This window comes from Tauraco erythrolophus, chromosome Z, assembly GCF_009769465.1.
Source record: "Tauraco erythrolophus isolate bTauEry1 chromosome Z, bTauEry1.pri, whole genome shotgun sequence".
Lineage (NCBI taxonomy): Eukaryota > Metazoa > Chordata > Aves > Musophagiformes > Musophagidae > Tauraco > Tauraco erythrolophus.
Window position 1 is genome coordinate 50,769,969 of NC_141496.1, and position 24,362 is coordinate 50,794,330.

Below are 24,362 nucleotides of genomic sequence, written 5' to 3' on the forward strand. Positions count from 1 at the left end.
CCTTAGCAGCCCTTCAAAAAAAAAGCATGTGAACCTATCCAAAGGGCAACTAATCTAATTATAAATTTTTGTAAGGGTTATGTGAACGACAGTAGCAAGGGGAAGCCATGATTCATTATTTTAGTCTATGGGAAACAGTATTGCCATTGTATTCCTGCACAGGCTGTTCTGCCACTGCCGTCTGTGCACCATCACCCAGGGGCTCCTAGTTATGTCCCAGGACTGACCAAAATGTGTCTACTGAAACACCTGACCCAGGTTCATTGAGAGTCCAGCCTTTTACCTCCAACCCATTACCTTCAACCCTTTACCTCTACTGGCATGCAAGTTTTGCACACCAGAGAGGCTGGAGGCCGTAGCAGGCATTTGCTTGTTCAGTCCCATATGTTACTGCTGGCATGAAATATCTCAAAAACATTTTAAACCCCTCCACCCAAGCACTGCTCAGAACTGCCTACCCTTAAAATCACCATCTGCATTTTAATAGCTTCACAGTTGCATAGACGACGGACAGTGATGTGCATGGGTACTATAGCTACTATTTAACTTGCAGTGTGGTTTTAGCTGGCATTTCATGGCAGGTTGGACGCGTGGGACCAAGGAAAGAGTCCTGCCCCAAGCACAGAGGGGGAAAACAACTGAAAACCGAAAACAACACCATGTCCTCCTCATGAGCAATTTTACCTTCAATTTACCCCACAGTTAGTGTGAGCACATTGGAGGTTGTGTCTGCTACAGCAGAAGAGGTGTGACCACAGGCTTCAGCTTTCAGCCTTGCTGCAATGTTTTACCAGAAAGATTTAGGCTCCTCAAATGCTGCTGTCTGAGGAGCAATGAGCAGACACGGTGAAGCACTGGGATGGATGGCAAAGGGGGAGGATGCCAGGTTTCACAGACGAGTTCTCTGTCCTGAGAAGCGATCTGTTCCCTTTGGCAGGAACATTGCTTAAAACAGGTGAAGCAGAAATTGAGCTTCATTGTTTTCTAAACATGATCCTTACTTAACAGGAAGAAACACAGGAACCTACAGGTTGCATCTTCCTTAAACTGTTTCCTGTATTCCTAAATTAACGCAAAAAATCCTTTCCTTGCCAGGTTGCTTAAAACATGTAAGAGTTGTTGTGAAATGAGCTGAACATCTCCACCCAGTTTTTCTGCCTGCTCTTCCTCAAAAGTCGTGAACACAAACTGTGACACTAATAGAGGAGTGATGGGCATGAATGCTGGATTAGGTTTTATTTATAATGTCATGGACCTTTGCTCTCCTGGGACGGCACTGGCTGTGTGAAACACCCTCTGTTTCCAAGGTGCCAAGGAGAGCCTGCTATTCCCTAAAGCAGGCAGCAGCTGTGCCCACCCTTCATCCCTCGGCTGCTGAGCACAGGGAGCACCCCAGCCACATCCCAGTGGGATGCTGGATGTACTCACCAACCTCAACACAACCTGCTGTCCTTTAGAAGGAAATCCTAAACAGTCTGACAGGCACTGTCTTTTCTTACATCTAGATGCCTCCAGCTGTGTGCTGGCCATGTGTTTTGTCTGTCGAGTGTCGTTTGGAACCTACCACTGTGTTGTCTTTGGCACATATGACACAAATTGCCAAACTTGGGGCAGGAGACACTTTCTGGGCTCAGGTTGAGAAAATATTTTTTGGGAAATCCCTGGGATCCCATCAAGTCTGCTGCATTGCACAAGGACAGTCACACACAGCCCTTGGTTAGAAGCTGGGAGAACATCTGGCAAGATGGAGGAGTTGAGAGGATGGCTTTTCATTGCCTTCACAGGGAAGCGAGCTGTTTTCACCTGAGCAAAATGAAGGCAACAAGCATGTTGTGCTGGTGTGATAGAATTTTACATTGATTTTCACAGGTGTGTATGGACAGCAAGGCATCATCCCTTAAAATATGGTACAGAGGAAACAAACTAAACAAGATGTAAAGGCAGTACGCTTCTCTGTCTTCAGGGAAAGGCAAAAGAGTCTGTTGTGAATAGCCTAAAAAAAGAAACCTGGCCTGGGAAGGACCCAGTAATTTTCAGTTTCAGTGGCTTGGGGACTGTTTCTTTCATTCACCTCCCACTCCTAGAAGGCAATTTTGACACCTTCTCCCACCTTTGGGTTTTCTTAGCACCCCAGAGAACCAGAAAGACGACACTCCTCCCAAAGCAGCCTCCCAGGCATCAGTGAAAAAGAGAGTGACACACTCCTCCTCGTGCAGCACAAGCGAGGATCCCCCTGCCCTTTTCCCTCCGCTCCAGGGCCGTCCAAGTCATTAAAGGAAACTCCAGACTTTTCTGGCACCGCCTGAACAAGGAACTGCAAATAGTTCCTGCAAGGAGAGTATCGGTCTTGCTTCACCAAGATATTTATTATCCAACATTGCAAACGGGAAACGGAGGTACGGGGGAGTTGCAAGGTCACACAGGAAACGTGCAGTTCAGCTGGAAATAAAAACATGTGTCGCCTGCCTACTGTGACCAACAAGCTCTTTCCTTTCTGCAATAACAAAGGCTCCTCTGCAAAACATCTTTCATTTCTCTCATAGGACAGGAGTGTTTTGTCTGCAAAAATGTTAATGATTTTTTATTAAGAAAGCTGTGCAGGAATTGTTCAAAAGGAAAATCTCAGCTTTGAGTCATTTTCTCTCTTCCTTAATCTTCTGTGAGAAGAAAAAGTTGTTATTTCTGCATTGGAGGTGTATTTCAGTATTTCTTTCTCAGTTGTACTTCAACCAACCAGATCCCTATTCCGTTCAAACTGCTTTAACCCTGTGCTGTGTTGTCTCAGCAGTAATTTGACTGATAGCCAGCAGGAGGAGAAACAGACCAATGTGTGATTTTCCACATACGAAATGCAGCTAAAAAGTTTTTTGTGGAAAGATGAGATTAATGAGAGCTTGGGGTGGAGCGGAAATGTAGAATTGTCCTCACCAGCAGTTTTGCAGCTGAACACTGTTTGAGCTTCAGGGCCCTGCTGGTACCTCCATCACTTTTCCAAAGCTCAGGGTGAGCTGGCCCACCATCCAAGGCTTTCAGACTTACTAGACTACACATGCCTTTTCCACTTGACTACCCTGGGTTTGTAAAGTGCATGTTAAGGAGCAAATATATACAAGTGCTGTCACACCTTTCCGCACAAGTTTTATTTTGCTCTTCTTAGACCTACTTGGTGGCTCCACAGTGCTGCAAAGCTTCTGGTAGCATGCCATAATTCCCGGTCCCTCTCAGCCCGAGGGCTATCACACAAAAAGGCCTGCAAGGAGGAAAGCTGCAGGAAGCCGCGTATATTTTCAGATGTGTAGAAGTCACTTAGGAGCAAAAAGATGTGGGATTTTCGCTGAGATTGGCACCCTTGTTTTTGCGTAGGCCGCTGTGATTCAGCCATCAAAGCCAGCAGTCGTACCATCTGCTGCTATATAGGAACATACAGCAAATTCCTTTAAAAGGGTGCGGCCGGGCAACAGGGATGGAGATTGCTTGCTTGTCTCATCAGGATTGCAGCAGCCAGGGTCAGGCGAAACCCTGTGGGCACAGAGAGCCCTTGCCTTTCCCAACAGCTGCCAAGCACGATGGGGACGGGAAAACTCAACAGCCTGTGAGGTGGGGAAACAGGAATCGTCTGCAGGGAACTGGCAGTGAGTCAACAGCACCACTGGGTTCCATTCAAGATCCTTCCAAAGCCTCAAATGAACTGTGCATGAAGCAGTGCTTCCCTTTGCAGAAACGGGGCCTTTTTCATCTGTGACGACCATCTCCCCTTGGCATAGCTTTGTCTTAAAAAAAAGGTGTTTTGTTTAGGATTACCAGTTTCCTTCAATGTAGTGCTGGGTTTTTTTTTCAGTTGCTTCACATTGGGATAGCTTTCTGTGGCAAGACAAAAAATTAAACAGATCAAGGAGATCATCGTAAAATCAGTTTGGTGAGTTCAGCAAAGGCCATGGAAGCATGCTCTGAAACTGCTGTGTAAGATCAAAGCAATACCATGCACTAGGACAAAAAATGAGATCTTCACTTGTAAACCTACCAATGAAACATCTCTTCCAAATGGTAATAAGAAAGGTGGGTTGTTAAGATATGAGAGGAGTTACAGACTTGTGCTCCCAATGCCGTGTCTGAATCACTGATATACACTTCAAACAAGAGTATTTGCTACAGAAGAGTATTTATACAAAAATAATTTTGAGACTGCTGTGCCTTTGGCACTATGCAGTAATACGCAGCACTATGCCAATAAATGACTTTTAAAGACAAGAATAATGGAGCAATGTCATGTGGAAGGAAATGAGAAAGAGCATACGCCCTGATCCACATGTAAAGGCTTTGCTGCAAGAACAGCTCGGCCTTGTGCATTTATTGATATGCTTCTTTTCATGTCTGTGGTTCTGCTTTAGTGCACAGCAACACCACTGAGTCAGTGCTGAGCATCTCAGGGACTGTATCACACAGTACCAGTCCTTAAACTGCAGTCGCTTTTATATGCACCTTCAGAGGCTCAACTCTCTTGCTGTAGCACACATGTCCACAGAGCACAGATACAGCAGGAAATACAGCCTGCAGCCGTTACCACTTAAAAACGAGGAGGAAAGGAGAAACTCACTAGCTTAACTTTTAATATACACCAGTCATCACAGCCATCGCACAGGAAGACCAAGTTTCAGGTTCGACTTCAGAAGAGGGTCAAGCATACTTTCCCATTGCCATGGAAAGGCTGGGGAAGGGATAAAGCCCAGCTGATCCCTGCTTCATCGACAGTGAAACTTCGGTTGAGGGAGCCACAGAAGAGATTCCCTCTCTGTGGACTCTTGCAATGACAACTCTTCACTTACTTTTCCTCCAGGCTACTCTCAGCATTATAACTGCTTGAAAATCTTTCCTTCTCCTTGCAAGGAGAGAGGGATAGTGCCAAGCTTTCCTAGTCACGGGCGTTTTTCCAAAGCCTCTTCTCTTAGCCAGCCCTTCCCATTCCCTCTCCAGCTTAAGCAAAGCAATGTGAAAGTACACGAGTTTCATGAAGCTGTCCTATCACCCTCAGTTACATTACCTTGCTCTTCTAGAGACCTCACCTTAGGTCTCTAAAAGGGAGTGGTGCATTCCTCTTATGTAGATGAATTTCAGACAGTCTCTAAACATTGATAAGGAAATTGTTAATTGTTCCTTCTTATGTAGCTGATGTATATTCAGCGTGTCACATGAAACAGTTATCAGAGAAATGTAGGTGGAATTCAGCACAAATTATTCTTTTCCTTTTATGAAGTCTATCTGGCATTTTCTGTGCAGCTAGGCAGGTCAATCTGCCTCTCTTAAGAAGTATAATTTACATTGAAAGCAAAAATCCAGTATCATTAAGAGCAGATAAAATGTGTGCCTCCTTCTGCTCACCTGGTTGCATTCTCACAGGGTACCTTGATTCTCTAGGCATCTCTATGTGGCACAGATCCTAGTGCCTTCCTTCAGGGCAGCATTGCTGTTAGCTGAAGAGGAAATCGCCCTGCTAGCAATCAGCATCATCCCAACAGCAGAGTAAGCTTCTGTACCTTTAAGTATCATAAAACTTATTTGGCCTGATATATTTAAAACAGTTCTCCCAAAACATCTGTCAAATTTATTGTTATCAGTTGGAACTTGCACTAAAGAATACATTTTCCTCTAAATTTATTCTTCAAAGAAGTTGAGTTGCTTTAACCGAAGTAATTCACTGTTAAAAACTAATCAAAGGATAATTTAGATTGGAAGAGACTTTAAGGTTGTCCGCTCCAACACCCTTCTTGAAGCAGGTCCAGTTAGATCAGGTTGCTCCAGGACTTTGTCCATTTGAGGTCTGAATATCTCCAAGGACTACCCTGGGCCCTGTTCCTCTGTTATTACCATCCTCATGTTACAAAAATTTTTCCTGGTGCCTAATGGGGATTTCCCACATTCCAGCGTATGCCTGTTACCACTCATCCTGTTGCTGTGCATCTCCCAGCAGAGCCTGACTGCCTCTTCTCTGTACCCTGCCACCAGCCAGTTGCAACAGCAGTGAGGTCTCCTCTTCCCCTCATCTCCCCAAGGCTGAATCAGCCCATTGCCCTTCACCTCCCCTCGTTCACCCTGTGCTCCTGTTCCAGCCATCATGAGGACCCTCCTCTAGACTCGTATGTCAGCATTTTACCTTTGCTGGGAGCCCAAACCTGGTGATAGTACACCAGGAGTTGTCTCATCAGTGCTGAACATCTGGAAAGGATCCCTTCCCCTTGCTGGTGCACCCCTGGGTGTATGGGCTGCTTTGCTGCACGGGTGCAATCCTGCTTCCTGGCCATGTTGTGTCCCACCAGGATCGCAAGGCCTTTTCTGCAGAACTGCTCCCAGCTGGTTAGCCTCAGCCTGTCTTACTGCAGGGCTTTGTCCATTCCAGAGGCCCAGCTTTGCATTGGCTTTTGTTCAGTGAATCCTGTGAGGTTCCCATCAGCTAATTTCTCCAGCCTGTCCTGTTTGAATAGCAGCGCTGCCTTCCAGCACGTTGAGTATAGCCCCCCAGTTGATGCCATCTACAAACACTCCAAGAGTGCTGTCCAACCCATCACCCAGGTCATTAATGAAGGCATTAAACTGTACTGGTCTCACTGTCAGTCCTTGAGGCATACCACTACTGACTGACGACCAGCTGGACCTCATGCAATCATCATCACCCTTTGAACCTGGCAGTCCAGCCAGTTTTCCACACATTTCCTTGTCTATATACCCAGCCCATATCTCACTGGTTTAGCCATAGGAGGCTACGCAAGATTATGCCAAAGGCCTTGCTAAAGTCAAGGTGTACAACACACGCTGCCCTCCGCTTCTCCACACAGCCACTCATGTCAGTTAGTTGGGCAGGATTTTCCATGGTTGCATGTCTCTGAATGGGCTACTCACAGACACTTTCTTGTCCTTCCCATGGCTGGAGGTGGCTTCCAGGAGGATTTTTTCCATCATCTTTCCAGGGAATGAACTATGGCTGACCAGCCTGTAGATCCCTGGATCCTCCTTCTGGCCCTTCTTGAAGATGATGTGCAAGATCTGCTTTTCTTCCATCATTAGGAATCAAAGTAATCAAAGATGGTAGAGAAGAAGACGGTAGAGAGCAAGCCTTGCGATCACACTGGTCAGCTCCTTCTATGCACTTGGGTGCATCCCATCTGGTCTCATGAACCTGTGTGTTTCCAATCAGCTTAATGTGTCATTCCCACGGACTGTGCTAGTATGCTTAGAGGGCTGGGTGGCCTGATGACAAACCTTTCTGGTGAAAAATGAGCCTAATTCTTTGGGTGGAATAAACTAGGATGGAATAGTTAATCTGAAATGGTTACAGTTTGGCCGAGTAATTGGTAAAGAAGCTCCTCTAATGGAAGCTGAATGAATGAATAGGGTTAAAGAGTCAGTGTACAAGACAGATTTTTTTTTCTTTTCAAGATTACTCAAACTAGAGATTTTGCAGGAATGTGACTGGGGTAAGGCCTTTTGGAGTCACTTAACGTGGTGGTAGCAATGTGACCTGAGTATGCACTGTTGGATTTACCACTTCACCTAGCAAGTTTCTGTGAAAGAAATTATGAGCTCGACTTGTGAAGGGTTGTTTTTTTCTGAAGTCTGTAGGAAGGCATCTTATTTAGTCTAGAAAAGATAAATACATTGTGCATAGTGTAATGTGATCCTTATCTGTTGAGATGTCTTCTATTTTAAAGCACTGAAGTTTGAAAGAACAGCAGAGTCAAAATCTTGATGTCTTGGCACATGTTGTTCCTAAATACTTGTGCTGGAAGCAAATGAGTCCCAGAAACACACATGCCTACATATATTTTAACAGTAGGACAGATCAATAAAACAGGCATATGAGTCACACCTAAATAATTGTCTGTCCTTTAAATCAGCTAAAAGCCATCCAAATTGAACACTGAAAATTCCTGTGGTTTTCTGATTTCCTTTGTGTTATCGAGATTTAAAAAAACCTTTATTTTATTTTTAGCATGAGCTATGCTATGGACTGGACTGATGGCTTGCTATTCCAGTCAACAAAACAGAAAAAGGATTTCTTTTCTTCTTCAAATGCTTCATACATGCCTGACATTTTCCTCTTCTAACCACGGTGTTTTATTTGGCAATTGAGAAGTATGGAAAGAATGCTTATAAAGTCATTGCTTATCAATCAGGAAGTCAATGGATCTAATTAAATTTATTTGAAAGGTACCCTAAATTCTAAATGTAGAATACTATCAAAAAAAATATTGCCACTAGTTTATAAGCTGACAAAAATTATCAAATATTTCCAGAAAACTTTACAGCAATTTTAGCAACTGAAGGGGAATAATTTCAATGAACCAAATGTAAAAAATTTAAAATAGTAATAAAAATTAAAAAATATTGATGAGACAGCCTTTCTTTTGAAAAGATTTTTTTTTCTCATAAAAATTGCTGTGAGATGCAGCTGAATTCTACTAAGGTATGAGTACATTTCTGTTCCCATATCACAGAAAATGAAGGCAACCTGGTTTGTTTATCATAGAATCATAGAATGGTTTGGGTTGGAAGGGACCTTCATATAGTTCCAACCCCCCTGCTGTGGGCAGGGACACCTTCCATTAGACCAGGTTGTTTAAAGTCTCCAACCTGGCCTTGAATACCTCCAGAGATGGGGCATCGACAACTCCTCTGGGCAACCTGTTCCACAGACTTATCTGTCAAAATGACGATATAGCAGGATCTCCACCTTTTGGATGTGAAGAACAAGGAGAGGTGCTGAAGCTTTCAAGGATACCTGTAGCAAAGTGCTGAACTGAGCCCTACTCTTGTAATTCCCATAACAGTGCTTTAAATGATCCGTCACAGAACCAGCCAGAGGAGACACACTTCAGGAAGAAGGCTGACTTTAAAACGAATGTGAACACTGCATGTCTAGGACAAAGTGTTCTCAAAAACAGAGACTTATGTGTGTTTTATAACACCATCCTGTACATAAACCTATCTGATAATATTTTTTTCTGACAGATCTAAGGCACAAATCACAGGTAAACTCAATGCAGATTTGGTAGCCAAAAGCTCCTGAATTACCAACTGGCTCCGTCCTAACTCTCTGCTTGGCCTTTATCAAAGAGTTTCACAGTCCTATCCAAAACTCATTTAAATCATAAAGCTTAAATCACACCTAATTATTGCACTATACGCTTGAATATAAAGCTTGTTCCCTTAGCTCATTGAACATCTCTAGGCAACACTGTTGTCTCCACTGAGGTATCTCACAGATCAAATCTACAGTTTTCTCTATCTAACATGACAGCAGGTAAAATCCAGTACTGCAGACCAAGGGTGTTTAACAGCCACCCTCATTATGTGACTTGTGAAGTCAATGATAAACTCTCTTTGATAAGAGCGGGCTAGAACGGCACCATAGGGAAAATTTTCTAAATCATCAGGGTGCAAATTTACCCTTTGAAATAAACTGGACTGCCTTCTTTCTGATACTTAGCTGTTTATTCTCTTCAAAGGTGTGTGCTTTTATTGCAAAACAAACTTGTAGACAGCTTGATTCATAGCTGTAATCAATCATAGAATCATAGAATCATAGAATGGTTAGGATCGGAAGGGACCTTAAAGATCATCTAGTTCCAACCCCCCTGCCATGGGCAGGTAAACCCTCCACTACACCAGGTTGCTCAAAGCCTCATCCAACCTGGCCTTGAACACTTCCCCGGATGGGGCATCCACAACTTCTCTGGGCAACCTGTTCCAGTGCCTCACCACCCTCTGAGTGAAGAATTTCTTCCTTAGATCTAATCTAAATCTACCCTCTTTCAGTTTAAAGCCATTGCCCCTTGTCCTGTCACTACATGCCCTTGTAAAAAGTCCCTCTCCAGCTTTCCTGTAAGCCCCCTTTAAGTACTGGAAGGCTGCAATAAGATCACCCCAGAGCCTTCTCTTCTCCAGGCTGAACAGCCCCAACTCTCTCAGCCTGTCTTCATAGCAGAGGCGCTCCAGCCCTCAGATCATCTTCGTGGCCCTCCTCTGGACCCGCTCCAGTAGCTCCATGTCCTTCTTGTGTTGTGGACTCCAGAGCTGAATGCAGTATTCCAGGTGGGGTCTCACAAGAGCAGAGTAGAGCGGCAGAATCACCTCACTCAATCTGCTGGCCATGCTTCTTGCTGGCCACAATGCCAGACTTTGACATGCTTCTACATATAGGAGAAAGAGTCCATCTTGACTCACCCATCTCCTGGTTCAGTTTCATAGAAATTATTCTTAAAAATTCTTAAAAATTCTTAAAAATGCCTTGCTTCTCATGAGTCAAGCTTATTTGGTAAAGTAATTGTGAAAATAATAAATACTGGGCTCCATAATAGACCCTGTTCTAAACAGTAAGTTTAGATATGAAGACCTTCAGCCTCTGAGTAAAATGTTAAAGAATTATTTTATCTCATTTATAGATATACTGCATTTAACATAGAATTATTCAATCCTACTGTTCCCTCTATTATAACAAAGTGTAAAGAAACATTTGCATAATCTTAATAATAGGGAAGAAATATGCTTATGCAAGATTGTGTAAGATTTCAGAAGACCTGAGACATTCATGATTTTTCAGGGAAGGCATACAAAGACTTGTTGGTTACATCTTAAAATGGGATGAAGATAAAGTTTAATTTCAGGTTTTCTAGTTAGTCTTAAACCAGAAGACATTTTCACAAACCAAAACTGGAGGCAGGGAGGGGGGAGCTGTGAGACTCTTCAAAACAAAGCTGCTGATTACTGTATTACAAAGAGCTGGATAAATGTGTTATATCATGTTATGCTATTTCCTTTGGCATCTCAGGCCTGCAGATAACTTAAATCCTGATTAGATTCTAAAGCAGTGGGGTGCACACACAACTGCTGCCATGACACTGTATGAAGAATATCAATGCCACTTACAGCACTTTTTTGCTAGACTTAGAGTTATTGCTATGCTGGGGAAAAAATGGTTTGTTCTTTTAAAACTTTAACTAGTGACTGTGCAGCTTTAAGAGTATTGCATACAGGAAATGAAAGAGAAGAAACTTATTTAAAAGGAAACATGTAATGCATACTGTCAAAGATGATTAATTAATCTTAACAAAATTCTTTCATAGCTTTGCTACCATGCTCAGTTTTTTAACGAGATTCTAATTCTCTATTCTGAGTCATCTCACAGTTTTCTTGAAGGACAGGAAAATTATCTTATTATATTTTAATCTGAATGCTTTAAAATTATATTACCTTCCTCAGAATTTTTATAGTAGGCTTGGCTATTGAAAACTCCTGTTCCTATTTTTCTCCTTTACAATATATATTAACTAGATTATAACCAAGAATTATGAGAATAACTTTAATACATTTAAGTTCAGTACATGCTATCATTCTGAAGGTAATCATCACATTGCAGGACAGAGTCTAAAACTGAGAATCAAAAAGCTCTTGCCCATGCAACAGTCACTGAGTGGTCAACACAGAGCATGAAGGGGACCATTGCCTTCTCTCTCATAGTCACTGTATTACTGCCTCCTCGCAGTCAGAACGTCAGTGTCCTCCCTCCCCATGTCCACACGTATATCCGTTGTGAACGCAACCACTTCAGTTTTCAGTTGCCTTCCTCTTTGTCTCTTTCCCTAATACTTAGCATCTTAATACATGTCCACAATTCCTCCTTGATCATGAGAAAGGTCCGTTCTTTTACCTGTCTGCATGCAGAAAATCTGTTTTAGTATTTCATTCCATTTGACATCCAGAGAAAGGCAGTGAAAAACACATTGGCCGCTCAAGTGATAATACCTCAGGCAAGCACACTCACTTCTCTATTGAGCGTCAAATCACAGGGTATTTTAGTTAACAGAAATACTCCTATCCTTCAGAGGATCAGCAAGAGAAATTCTGTCTTTATTACTGACAAACATATAGTAATCTCTCGTCTGAGATTGGGAGAGCACATAACTGAGGAAGAAGTGCCGGCCCCAGCCATGTATTGCTGCCCCACACTCTTACCAACTGCAGCTAGCTTCAGTGGTGTTGAAGCTGAGCAGCATGTGTGCCAGTAAAAGCCAGGCTGCAGTACTGCTTGTCATTGATTCCACTGTCACTGAGCTTTGGAGAAGCTGAGCTAATTGACACTATGAGTTTCAGAGCCCCTGTGTTCTCAGGAGGGAAAATAACCTCACACGGTACAGCAACATGCTGCTGTACTGACATACTTCTGTCCTGGCTTCAGAAGAGCCATGGTCCTGCCTCTGCTCCTCCCCCTTACAGCCTTACGCAAGACCCCCATGGAACCTGCAGCTCTGGTCTGGGGAGGTCGTGGGATTTCTTTGATGCAAGCAGACAGGGAAGGGACTTTGTATAGCTGAGCTCACTGCTCTTCCTGACAGTGGTGATGTATTCCCTGCTATTTCATAGGTTACAGTACAGCAAATAATTAAATATATACTGCCACTTTTTACCGTACTCTCCCAGATAGTCCGTGACAGTAAATAGACACTTCAGCATCTGTGGGCTGTATAGAAATTTCACATTTATACCAGGATTCTCATTTGGCAGATATTAGCCAGAATCATCTCTGCTTTTTGGCCTGTCTAATGGCCAATAAATTAGAAATCTATTAGAAATCACTTACTCAGTTGTTGTTGGCTTCCTCCCTCCTTGCAACAAGATGTTACGCTCCTACACTATCCTCAGCTGTTCATAAGTCACAACTCAAATCAAAACAACTCAAAGCTGGTTGATTTCAAAAACTTAACCCCTGCCTTCAAGCACTGCATTCTTTCAGCTGACGATCATTGCTCTTTGGAATCAACTGCTTTGTGTCAAGCTATTTCTCATTTAAACTTTGCCATCAGATGTTGAAGTTTTGACTCCTGCACTGAAGTCTTTCTCTCCTCCAAGGCATTGGTGAACCCCTGGAGAATTCTGTGTTACCAGCCACCACGAGCTTCATGAAGACAAGCTCATCTTTGCTCTTGAAACAAACCACAACCATAAGCTTCTGTTTCCATAAAGAATAGGCCAATGACATTTGCTAGGATTGAAGGATCTCAGCCTTTCTCTTCTCCCTGTGGAAAATAGGTGTGAGGACCCATCAAACTGCATGCCAGCTTGGTGCATACTCCTAAGCCCTCACCTAAGATCCCCTAAATAGCCCTGGCCAGCATGAAATAATAACAGTAGGCAGATATTAGATGTGTTTTGAAAATGGAGAATAGGAAAAAAAGTGGTCTTGTAGTCCATATCAAAATCATGTAGAAAATATACCTGTGCCTGTTGAGGTCTAGTACATATAAACTATTTATTTAGAGAGTATAGACTTCAAGTCTTTATGGCTTAAAATGGATTTTTCTAGGGTTATAGAAATTAGGCTGTCTTTAAGCTTTATTGCAGACAGTGAGGCAGTTGATTACCCTGTTAAGATACAAAAGGGCAAGTTCCTCAGTACCTTTCTGGTGTGACATGCCCGGAAATATTTTAGGAAATTCTGAAGGAGGCATGCAGTCCATGCACAGATGAGAGACTAACAGTTCTCATTAGGTCATGGGATACAAACAAGAACATGTGAAGCCTAAATAAATTTGGGGTGATTAGATTACTTGTAAAAAAGGAAAATACGGCAAAATGCAACAAGTCATCTCCTATTCATCTCTCCTTTTATTTTCTTCTAATTTTTGAAACATACAGACTTGTAATCCTTTTACATATGCTGTAAACAAACTGCCAGGCATAATGTTCCAAATGTGTGATTTGAAGAAAAATCATTTCACTTTTCCTATATTCTTCTCTTTTTTCATTTTGTGATGGTGGAAAAAAGACAGCAATTTTTCTTTAACATTTTCTGAGAAGTTACCACCCAGACTATATGCATGTGTGTATAAATAATGGCATATCTTTTTGTTGATTTTGCTGTATGATGCAATCCAGGAGCACAAGTTTAAGAATAACTCAGAACACTCAAAACAGTTAACATTCACTGCAGCTTTCTTTTTGCATTATGTACAATAAAAAAAGACATGCAGGTATTTTCTTCCTCTTTCAAAAGACACTGGTCCTTGGGGGAAACAGAGAGTTTGAGACTGGAGCTTTGTGCAGGACCAAGGCATCTGTCAAGGTCAGTGCAGCCGGTTCAAGTGCTCTGCTTTCCATAAGGTAGGTCTGAGCAAGCTGCTCCCATAGGCTTTTCCATTTCAGGTCCATTCTCTGCTGTCACTCATCACTGTGAATAAAATGGAAAATAACCCCAGCAGTGCCATTAACAGTGTGGGTGCAGGCAGAACAGCCCTGAGGAAGGGGAGCGGCAGGATTGGTGCTGAAACTGTGCCAATTTAGCAGGCACTGAATGATTAAAAGATATCTGTGACATGCTCACTATCATAATCTTTCTAGACCTTGTACTAATGACCAGAATATGGCTGTGGTCCCAAGGCTAAGTAGAACAGATATTTTCACAAGGCTATTTCATAATATGATAAAAGATTAGCCTTGGAAGACTTTTATTTCAAAGACAAATCAACCTCCAGTTAGTTCTGCAGTATGTGTGCAGCGTAAAAGCACCAAGGCTCTGCTTGACTACAGAGGCTGATGAGTGTGATTCAGACCGAGGTGTAGTAAGAGCTTACAGACCAAGGTAGCATTCATGCTGCCTCATGTTTTTGCCCAGAGATGGATTTACTTTCAACTTTCCACTTACATATGTGTATGCAGTTACTCCACTTGCCTAGATATGCAACTTATTTCCATCTTTCTGTACATCCAGTTGCAGACTTTCACTTTTAAGCAAGTTTCTGAGCGTATGGCTGACAACATTCTGGGAAAAGGGACTCTATCACTAAAAACACTGAAGGTCATTGATATGTAGGTGTTGGATTTGTAATTAAACAGTCATAGAAAACACATAAAATTCTCTTAATTATACTTCAAATGAACTACGGACCTATATAAAGCAAACAAAAAGTTGTGCAGAATGTAGATATAGCTGTATTTTTATTTGTGCTAATAGGATTAATGCTAAATGTGCTTGAAAAGCCTTGCCTTCTGGTCCCACCTTACACTTGTAAATGCTTTCATCACTAATAATCTAGTTAAGAGTAGATTGGGAGTTTTCAGGCAACCAAGGAATGCCAGGACTCAGAAAGATCCTGCTGAAATTCATATAACACCCCTAAGAGGAGCCACTCCTTCAGGTTTCACTTGGGCTTCTGCTTCTGCACAAAAATCTCTGCAGTATTTGGAGGGTACTGTTTCAGTGCAGAAAGGGGGAGGGGAAAATTAAATTGCAAAATTTTGACACAAGATGGGAAACCCTTTCCTTAAGAGGCTTAGCCAGAGTGTGCCTGCCTTGTAAATTAACTTTTATCAGTATCTAAGTTATCTAGCCTTCCCTGATCCGAAAGACTTAAAAGAAACAACATAACTAAATAACAGGCAATAAATACTGTTGTGACTAAACACAACCAAGAAAAATCTGGTTTGCAGCACCTTGGATTAATTACACTTTCATCAGAATCAATTCATGTGATTAATTTGATTACCGCATGATGTTTTGCATTCAGAGGAGTGCTGATATGTAACTTTTCATACAGCTTTACCGTCACACGGCACTGATGACAAGAGTGTGACACACACCCTGCCAAGTCACTCTAGTGCTCACTCACACCGTAAGGTCACATCTTTAATACATGTTCTCCGTTGCTACACACACACACAAGTTGTCTCTCATGCAAGACACCTGAACACCTCTGGATGAAACCAGCCTTCCATCTTCATGCCCAAAGCCCCCCAGCGGAGCAACCTCCAAAGTTATTGCCTTGAAAGCTGCCCGCCGGCCAGAAAGTGCTGCTGCTGCCTGTTCCCGTTGATCAGTGGGGTCTTTGCCTTTCTCTTGGAGTGGAACAAATTCTCTCTTCAGAAAAAAATACTGACATAGTCTTCACAAAGTCTATTTTCACTGGGAGAAAGACTGGAGGAGCAGCCTCCATCTGGAAAGCAGTATCACACACAGTGAGCAGAAGAGCCCACCCTGCCATGTACTACCTAATGTCCCAGTCAGAAATGGTGTCCTCCTGCCTGTCATTCATGTGTAATTAATTCCTCTTTGTGGGATGGGAATCCTGCCAGAGTAACACCTCTGGAAGATCACCTTATACAATTGAACAGAACCAAGTCCCATTCTAGACACTTCCTGCAAATTTCAATTTCATGGCATTTAGTAGACGATGGGTTTTTTTACAGTCCTCTACCAACTTACAGGACTGTAACTGGTTATTGAATTTGGTGGAACAGGTACACAAAACAACTGAAAGGCTTTTTCTGATTGCATGGGATAGGAATTTTCCATCAGCTACTGAGTAACTGTGTAGGGAAAGGAAGTATTATAGACAGTGGCAGCAGCAAAAACAGCAGGCTGTCTGGTTAATCCTTTTTTTCAAGCCCCTTTCAGGAATGAGCAGGAAGTAAACACGCTCTGTGTTCAGACTCATCGTTTATTAGAGATTAAAGAGAAAATAACCTGATCTTCCAGATACCTCTAATACCAAACGTGCCTGAAAGTGATGCTTTTGAACATCCCAGGGCCAGAAGAACAGGCTGCACTCTTACCATATAAGGGTCATTTGTTCAGGAAGAGGCTTCACGTTTTAAGGAAAAAGACAAAATGGTGCCTCACTCAGTGCATCCTATTATTTTCAGTGGAATGTTTTCCCTCCCTGCAATTCTGCCCTGAAGATAATGATCTGACTCACACTGTCTGGCCAGACAAAGACACAATACTAGCAAGCAATGGGTATAGAGCAGGGAATGAAAAACTGTGTGTTTTAATGGATGTTTCCCAGTATTGATACTGTACCTGAATCAAGGAAAAAACATCTTCTAACAGACTTAACTAACAGCGTGTCTGGATCAAATGCCATTCCCAAACACCCTCCTCAGATGCGGAGAGACAGAAATGTAAATCTGGACTCCGTTCAAATACGCAAAATATCTCCTTCCTAGTGGCTGAGCAAACATCCCATTATGGTTATACACCCACTGACATAGAGGGCTGGAGGGGGTTGCTGCAGACAAGTGAAAGACCTGGCCTACGGTACATAAAATCCACAACCGAATTTTGTAACCAAGACCCTTCCTGTTCTGTAACGGGAAAGAACAATTTTAGCTTCGTTAGAGGTCTTGCACTTCGTGCTGAAAACAGCTCTTTAGTTCAGCGAGCTTATCATCAAAAAGCTCGTCATAAAACTGTACCCCGCACAACTACAATTGAATTTACCAGAAATTACAGGCATACGTTCAAGGGTATAAAAAAGCACCAGATAAATAGTTGTCCTTTACTCTACACCGTATTTGTCCAAGTTATACTTCCTCCTTCAGAAGTTTGCAGAATTCTAATCTACTTTGTCTGGAGCAGCTTTGTTGCTAAGAACATCTTCTAAGATGAATAGTAATAAACATCTTTGGCTATAAAACTACTGCGCAAATGTTTCAAAAAATATCACCACCAAACATTTGTTTACATTAGGCCAGAATTTAAAAAAAAAAAAAAGAAGAGAAAAAAATCTGGAGATAAACGACAGAGCAAGCTTTCAAGGAAAAAAGATGCATATGCACAGATATGCATTGCATCACAATCACACGTCTTAGATGTTCTCTAGACACTAGTTCAGCTGTATTCTAAGTGCAATTATGACATCTAAGACAAGAGAAATGTCTGAAGAGTCTAACTCCATTGACAAATACGAGTGTTCCTTCCACACGTGATAGCTGTTTTCAGGTATAAATACAGAAGTTAGTGTGACAGCAGCTGTGTGTGTTACTGTGTGTGTTTCTACTGCTCTAAGATGTGTATATGGCCCTGTCAAGGACAAGGAAGGCGGAAGTATGTTTTTCTTCATGTATGCTTCCTAACTGGTAGATAAAGTTGCATTAAGTTGGCCTAGATCCTATAAACGATGTGCAAATTTGTTTGTAAAAATTCTGCGAATTATTTGCTGTGGCCACACACATAACCATGATGTCAAAAATGGTCTAGACATTATGCCTTTTTCCTTGAATCAGGACTACTATAGACAAGCAGGTTAACAGGATTAAAGCTATTTAGTCACAAGTGGAAAATGTTCCCTTGTCCGCATACAGCGAACACTTAGCATTTCTTTGGGATATTTAAACTATTTTACATGTGCAACAGGAGCCACAAGCTTTGGAGAAAAACAAACCACTATCTTTCAAAGTACAAGCCTCGATTTTTAAAGAAATGTTTTAGGGAGAAAAAAAAAATATCCTTGCCTAGATACAAAACCATCCAGTTAGGAGCACAAGAGTTCTGTGTTGTTTCTGACTCACACATCTACTTCCCCGAGTTTGTCAGATCTATCACTTAACTTATCAGAACCGCCCTGATAAAGCAGCAATGCACAGAAGTCCCCCACGAAAGGCTTGATTTGGGATGGCGACCACTCGGTCAAGACAGCTGCAAACACAAGAGCAAAGATAAAGCACATCTTGCGCAGCCAGGGATTGATTCCGTTCCACCACTGGCAATCTGGCACGGCGCCCACGGAGACAATGAGGTCTGCACCCGAGCATGCTGCTGCCGGGGAGTGAAGAAAGGCTCTCGGGGAAGCGCGACTTGGTTTATTAAGTATTCGGTCATGTTTTCTGCATCTGTTTTTCATTAGAGCCTTGCAACTGCAGCTGAAAGAAAAGATGAGTCAGACATCCACTCCCTTGGTGCTATGTGACCAGGACAGTCTCCTTACAGAAAGAAGAACAACCAGTGTTTGGAAAGCTGAATCACTCACCTGAGAGGTTGAGTGCAGGCTACAGTTCAAACCAACCTCAGGCTGCACACGAAGGGACAAAATAAATCTTGTAAGTCGCTGAGTATGTCTTCTAGGTGAATGGAAACTAAGAGGCAGAGGGTAGAGATGCTTTAAAGTGGGTGACAGGCAGCAATGGTGAGACTTAGGAAAGGGTCTTTAAAGCACAGCTTCTCTCTTTTTAGAGAAAATATGGAAGAAAGTATATTGAGAAAAGGCTTGTCATCTGTTGAAGACACAGTTTGTGAAAAAGTTAAACGCTCACCTAGCTAGATAATGTCTGGGTTTAGTTGTTTTTGAATAATGATAGTTGTGTTTCTTCCACTACTTTGCATTCTACTGTGGTGTTTTGTGGTATAGTAAACCTATGTAATCCGAAACTTGTCAAAATTACTTTCTGGCCTCCCTTACTCAAGAAGTCTTCCCAACAGTTTGCTGTGACTTGCATCCAGGCATGCTAGATTCCCAGATCTTTAGCTTAGTTTGGGATACAGAAAGTGTTTTTAGAAAGACTTTCCTAGAAAATGTTGTGTATTTAAGTCACTGCCACATGGACAGCAAAACTCTTTACTTGCATGACTTGAGGTACTGGAACAGGTTGCCCAGAGAAGTTGTGGATGCCCTGTCCCTGGAGGTGTTCAAGGCCAGGTTGGATGAGGCTTTGGGCAACCTGGTGTAGTGGAGGGTTTCCCTGCCCATGGCAGGGGGGTTGGAACCAGATGATCTATGAGGTCCCTTCCAACCCTAACCATTCTATGATTCTATGACTTATCTTTATTTTTGACTCAAATAAAAGATTTCTTTTTTTCGGTCTGGAGATGCACAATGAGCAAAGTTTCTCAGAACTAACTTTGTGTTGATATAGCAAGTTAACCTATCTTTTTTGTGTGTGTGCTTTCACATCATTTCTCCCTCTTGCTTGTTTGACCTAAACTTCAGAGCAAAAAAAAACCCTACACTTGCAATCTTCTTAATAATACAAAACATTCTTTCTATTGAGCTCAAAAGCTCCCTATGGTATAAATTGTCTTTTTGAATCTAATTTGTGCAGCACCTTGCATTGTCACGTTCTGATGCATGGCTAATGGTCCTAAATACCATGACAGTAAAAATGTCACAGTTTACTAGTGTATGTTAAGTGGAAACTTTTCACTGCATTTAACAACATATAATAAAAACAATGTACAACAGTACAATAGTAATAATGGCCTTCTAATTTCTTTTATATATGTACATAATTTAGAAACCTTGCAAAAATGGAATGATAACATTTGGATTTTTAAAAGCACACAAATAACATAAGAATTTGTGTACAGAAACCTAGGGAAGCTAATTATTTACTTTTAAAAAGCTACTATGTTTTCTTCCAAAAAAGTTTCATTTTCATGAAATCATAGAATAATTCAGATTGGAAGGGACCTCTGGAATTAATCTAAGACACTGCTTGAAGCAAGTCACGTTAGACCAGGCTGCTCAGAGATTCGTCAAGTCAAATTTTAATTTCTCCAAGGACAGAGATTCCACATCCTTTCCGGGCCCTGTTCCAATTCCTGATCACTCTCATAGTTTTTCCTAATATCTAATGGGGATTTCCCATGTTCCAGGTCATGTTTGTTGCATCTCATCCTGTTGCTGTTCACCACTGGGAAGAGTTTGGCTCCATTTTCTCTGCTCCCTCCTACCAGGCAGTTGCAGACAGCAGAGATCTGTCCTTCCCCTCCTCTTTCCCAGGCTGAATCAGCCCAGTGTCCCCCGTCTCCCCTATGCTCCAACCCTGACCATCACAGGGACACTTCTCTGGACCTGTCCAGGTGTCTCTGCACAGCAGTCCTGCCCTCTAGCACATTGATTGCTACCACCCAGTTTGGTATTGTTGCCAGCTTTCCAAGATTGCCATTCAACCCATTGACTGGGTTGTCAACAGGCGCATTAAACAGTACTGTGACACTTCCTCCTTGCCTGTGTTCCAGACTTTTGTCTTCTTGTTGCAGGCCTGCAGATGAAGAGAGAGCTTGCCTGCTGCTGACATAGGACACAAGCTTCCAGCTTCTTCCATCCCGAGGATCTCCAAAATGCTCCTCGTCAAGCCACACCTCTAACTCTCACTTCTCCTTATATTGTGTGGCTTGGACTTTTGCCTCTGAGGGATGTCTAAAAAGACCTTGTGGAGATACTGTCCCTCTTTCCTGGTGCTCCATGGTCTGCTCATCTCCTCCTGACACTCTTGAAATGACTTCTTCAAACATGAAATCTACAGCTTAGATTCAAAAGAGGCACATCTTCCTCGTCACCTTCAGCAATGTGAACGTGAGACAATGGACCTCCAAAACCAACAGTTATTATTTGGCAGTTTGACATTATCATGAACTGACACCTTGTCCAAGTACAAGCATTTTAACCCTCCCATATGGCCTCAGAAGCCCATGTATAGCACCTGATCCTGTGAGTGCCTTCTGAAGAGACAGGCACCTCCCTGAATCCACAGTAAGTGCCATGTTTCACAATTGGCATTTAAAACAAATATTAACGTTCGCACCGCAAATACTCCTACAGCAGTTCTACCCTGAAGTTGATATGAAGACAACAATATTTTTCTCTCTACGATATGCTTGAGGGTTTTGCCTCCTGCAAATATTCTTAAGAGAAGCTTAGACAAAAAGCGATAAAAGATGTGTGTAACAGCTCATTGTAGGTGTAACCTCAATGACTTTTTTAATGCCCTTCTGAAATGTAAACGTCTCCTTGCTGCAGGGGTAGTTGTAATTTACTGTTTGGATATTAATGATCAGGCCACGTTTGCCTGGCTCTAAAGAAGAGCTCAACAAAAGAGCTGTTCCTACATGCCCTGGCAGAGTTACCAGCAGCATCACCCACCGTGGCTCTGCACAGAGAAGGCCACTGTTCAGATCCTCGAGTGTAAGGGGTACTCCTAAACATCGTACTTGCGTACAGAAGCAATCACTTGTAACTCAGGGGGAGGGGAAAGGTTCAAACTAGTCAACCAAAGCTTATGCAACATGATAAAGCAAAAGTTCACAGTTCAGGCTCCTTCCTGCTGCTCACTATCTCCTCAGCCTGCAATCAGCTGACAAAGAGAAAGTAACTGTAATTCAGTTTATTGAACCAAGAAATGTTTTATCAGATAATAACCCAAATAGGTATTTTAATTCCAGTGCTTATCTTTATGACTGGTATACTAACTGACTGCAATAAATTTGAAATATTTATCTGAGGAAAGGTCTTAAGGGTGGTTACTATAAGGAAGACTGTGCTCTTCAGAACCTGTAAACCTGGAAGTCCAGCTATATTTCCCCAAAATTCAAAAAGAATAATTTTAAGCAGTAATTCCTCTTCCTTCAGTTTCACTCAGAATGAAGCAAAGAAGGAAAAAATTGTTCATCTGCTGTCACTGAGTACCGGTTTCCAGAGCCATCTTTCACTGAGAGGTTGTAGCCCTAGACTCGGCCTCTGGCCATCCCAGTTCCGACCTGGAGACAAACCAAACTTCCTCATGCCTCAAGTGAAGGCTATAACCATTGGGTGATCATCTGCAGTATCTCCTGCCAAAGTACACATCAAAACAGAGACACCTATAGCTGTGAAAGCAGAAACATCTGACATGAATGTCTCTCTTTTTAATAAGAAATTTCCAAACATTTCCACTAAAAAATTCCATTTCAAAAGACTTAACATTTCCTCTTCTGCTCTGTAACACATAACCAAGACAAATGTTTAATCTGAACATTCCCCACCCATCTCTAGCCATAAGGTGAGCTGCTTTGTACAGCCATTTTCACAGTCTCTGGCTCTCTGTGCCTGTAAAGAGCTTCATTTCTTCTCCCTGAATGAAGAGCAGCTGCCAGAGATGGCAACTTCAACCAAACGAACAAGATTCAGACTCTGGAGCCCTGAGACAACTCGGCTTACTTATGCTGGGAGGAGAGCTCGGGGAGGGGCAACCTGAAATGATCACCTATTTATGCAGAGAATATCATTCTTGGCTTTGAAGAAACTGATCCCTTCACATACTGACTATCGCCAGGACACTGAGTGAAGGTGTTCAACTGGCGATTTGGGGTACAGTTTCTTCTACAGTTGTTGGATCAGGGACTACCACCTTCTCTAGTTGGAAGAGTTGTGTCACACTGTGGATATTTTTCTCCTCTTTTTTTTTTTTTTTTTTTTTTTACATGCAATACTATTAAGAAGCAAGGGTGATAAATTGTGTGGTTTCTGCAGGCTACAGTACAAAGTTCAAGAGTTAAAATTAACAGGCTTGAGGAGACGATTTGAAAATGCCGTATCAGCAACCTGTTAGAGTTTCTTTTTCTCTCCCCGCCCATAGTCACCTGCTTTTTCAAACAGGCTGACAGTGGTAACAGGCTAGTTCAAGTTTCAAACAGGTATGTTATTAAGAGCAACAAGAAAATCCTTCCTTGATCAGCTAACTGCAATTCACAGGATTAAGCCTATTCTCTGCCAGAACGGGTATAATGACTCATCTCCTATGTTAAGTAAGAGCCGACAACTTACTACAATATTGAATTTTTCCCACCCCTGCCACGGGGAGAATTTGGGACAAATTAATTTCCTTCAGAAACATGGCTCAAAACACATTTTTAAGTTTTTACTCCTGTCATTGCCACAAAAGGCGACATTGTCACATTCCCAAGCTTGCAGGGGCAATGAAAAATAAAGCCTCCCTGAACGGGGGGAGAGGAGAAGGAGAGGTAAAATCTCTTCTGATAACATCAAACTTATGTGCTAAGCTTCAGGATGCCCTGGATAAGCTTCTTATTGAGATGATCTCCTCAAAAAAAAAAAAAAAAACCCACCAACCTATACATATATTTCTGAGCAAACATTTCTATGCTCATTTTCCCAACACTAGATCCACTGTAAAAAGTTTGTTCAGAGACAATGAAACTGAGCTTTCAATATTGACCCAAAACCATTATCTATTTCCATTAAATTAAAATTTTCAACAACTTGATAGCAGGATGTGAGAGGATGGAAGAAATTTAGTTATGAGGTTATCTGCTCTCTTCAAAGATTTGTATCCTCACATAAAATGTAAACAAATACCTGCATTTTATGTGCTCAGCAGACCAGTTCTGTGTTACATGAACAACATGGAACAGAAGACATTTCTTTTTCTTTATGTGAGTTTGAAAAACACCAAGAAAACAAGTTGAAGACAACAGGAAAATTACATCAAGAAGTATATTAAGTGTTTCAAGAGAACTCCCAATATTACTGAGGCAAATATCTGCCTTACTATAACTAATTCCTTCTTTCACCCAAGAAGCTGAACTGTGAGTATGCCTCTAATTTTTGGTAGTCTGAACTGTGCTTCAGATTTTTCTGACATTAACTTTTGCTGTTTTCCTCCGTATGTCCTGCCTGATGGGAAAAGGCCAAGGGGCAGGGGCCATCAGGGTTTTCTGAGGCACCTGCTGGTGAGTTAGCTGGAGTCCTCTTCTTTTCATCTTTTATTCAGTATTAATGAAAAACTCAGTGAGAAATCTGGTGAGTGAAAAGAGATCATGTTTA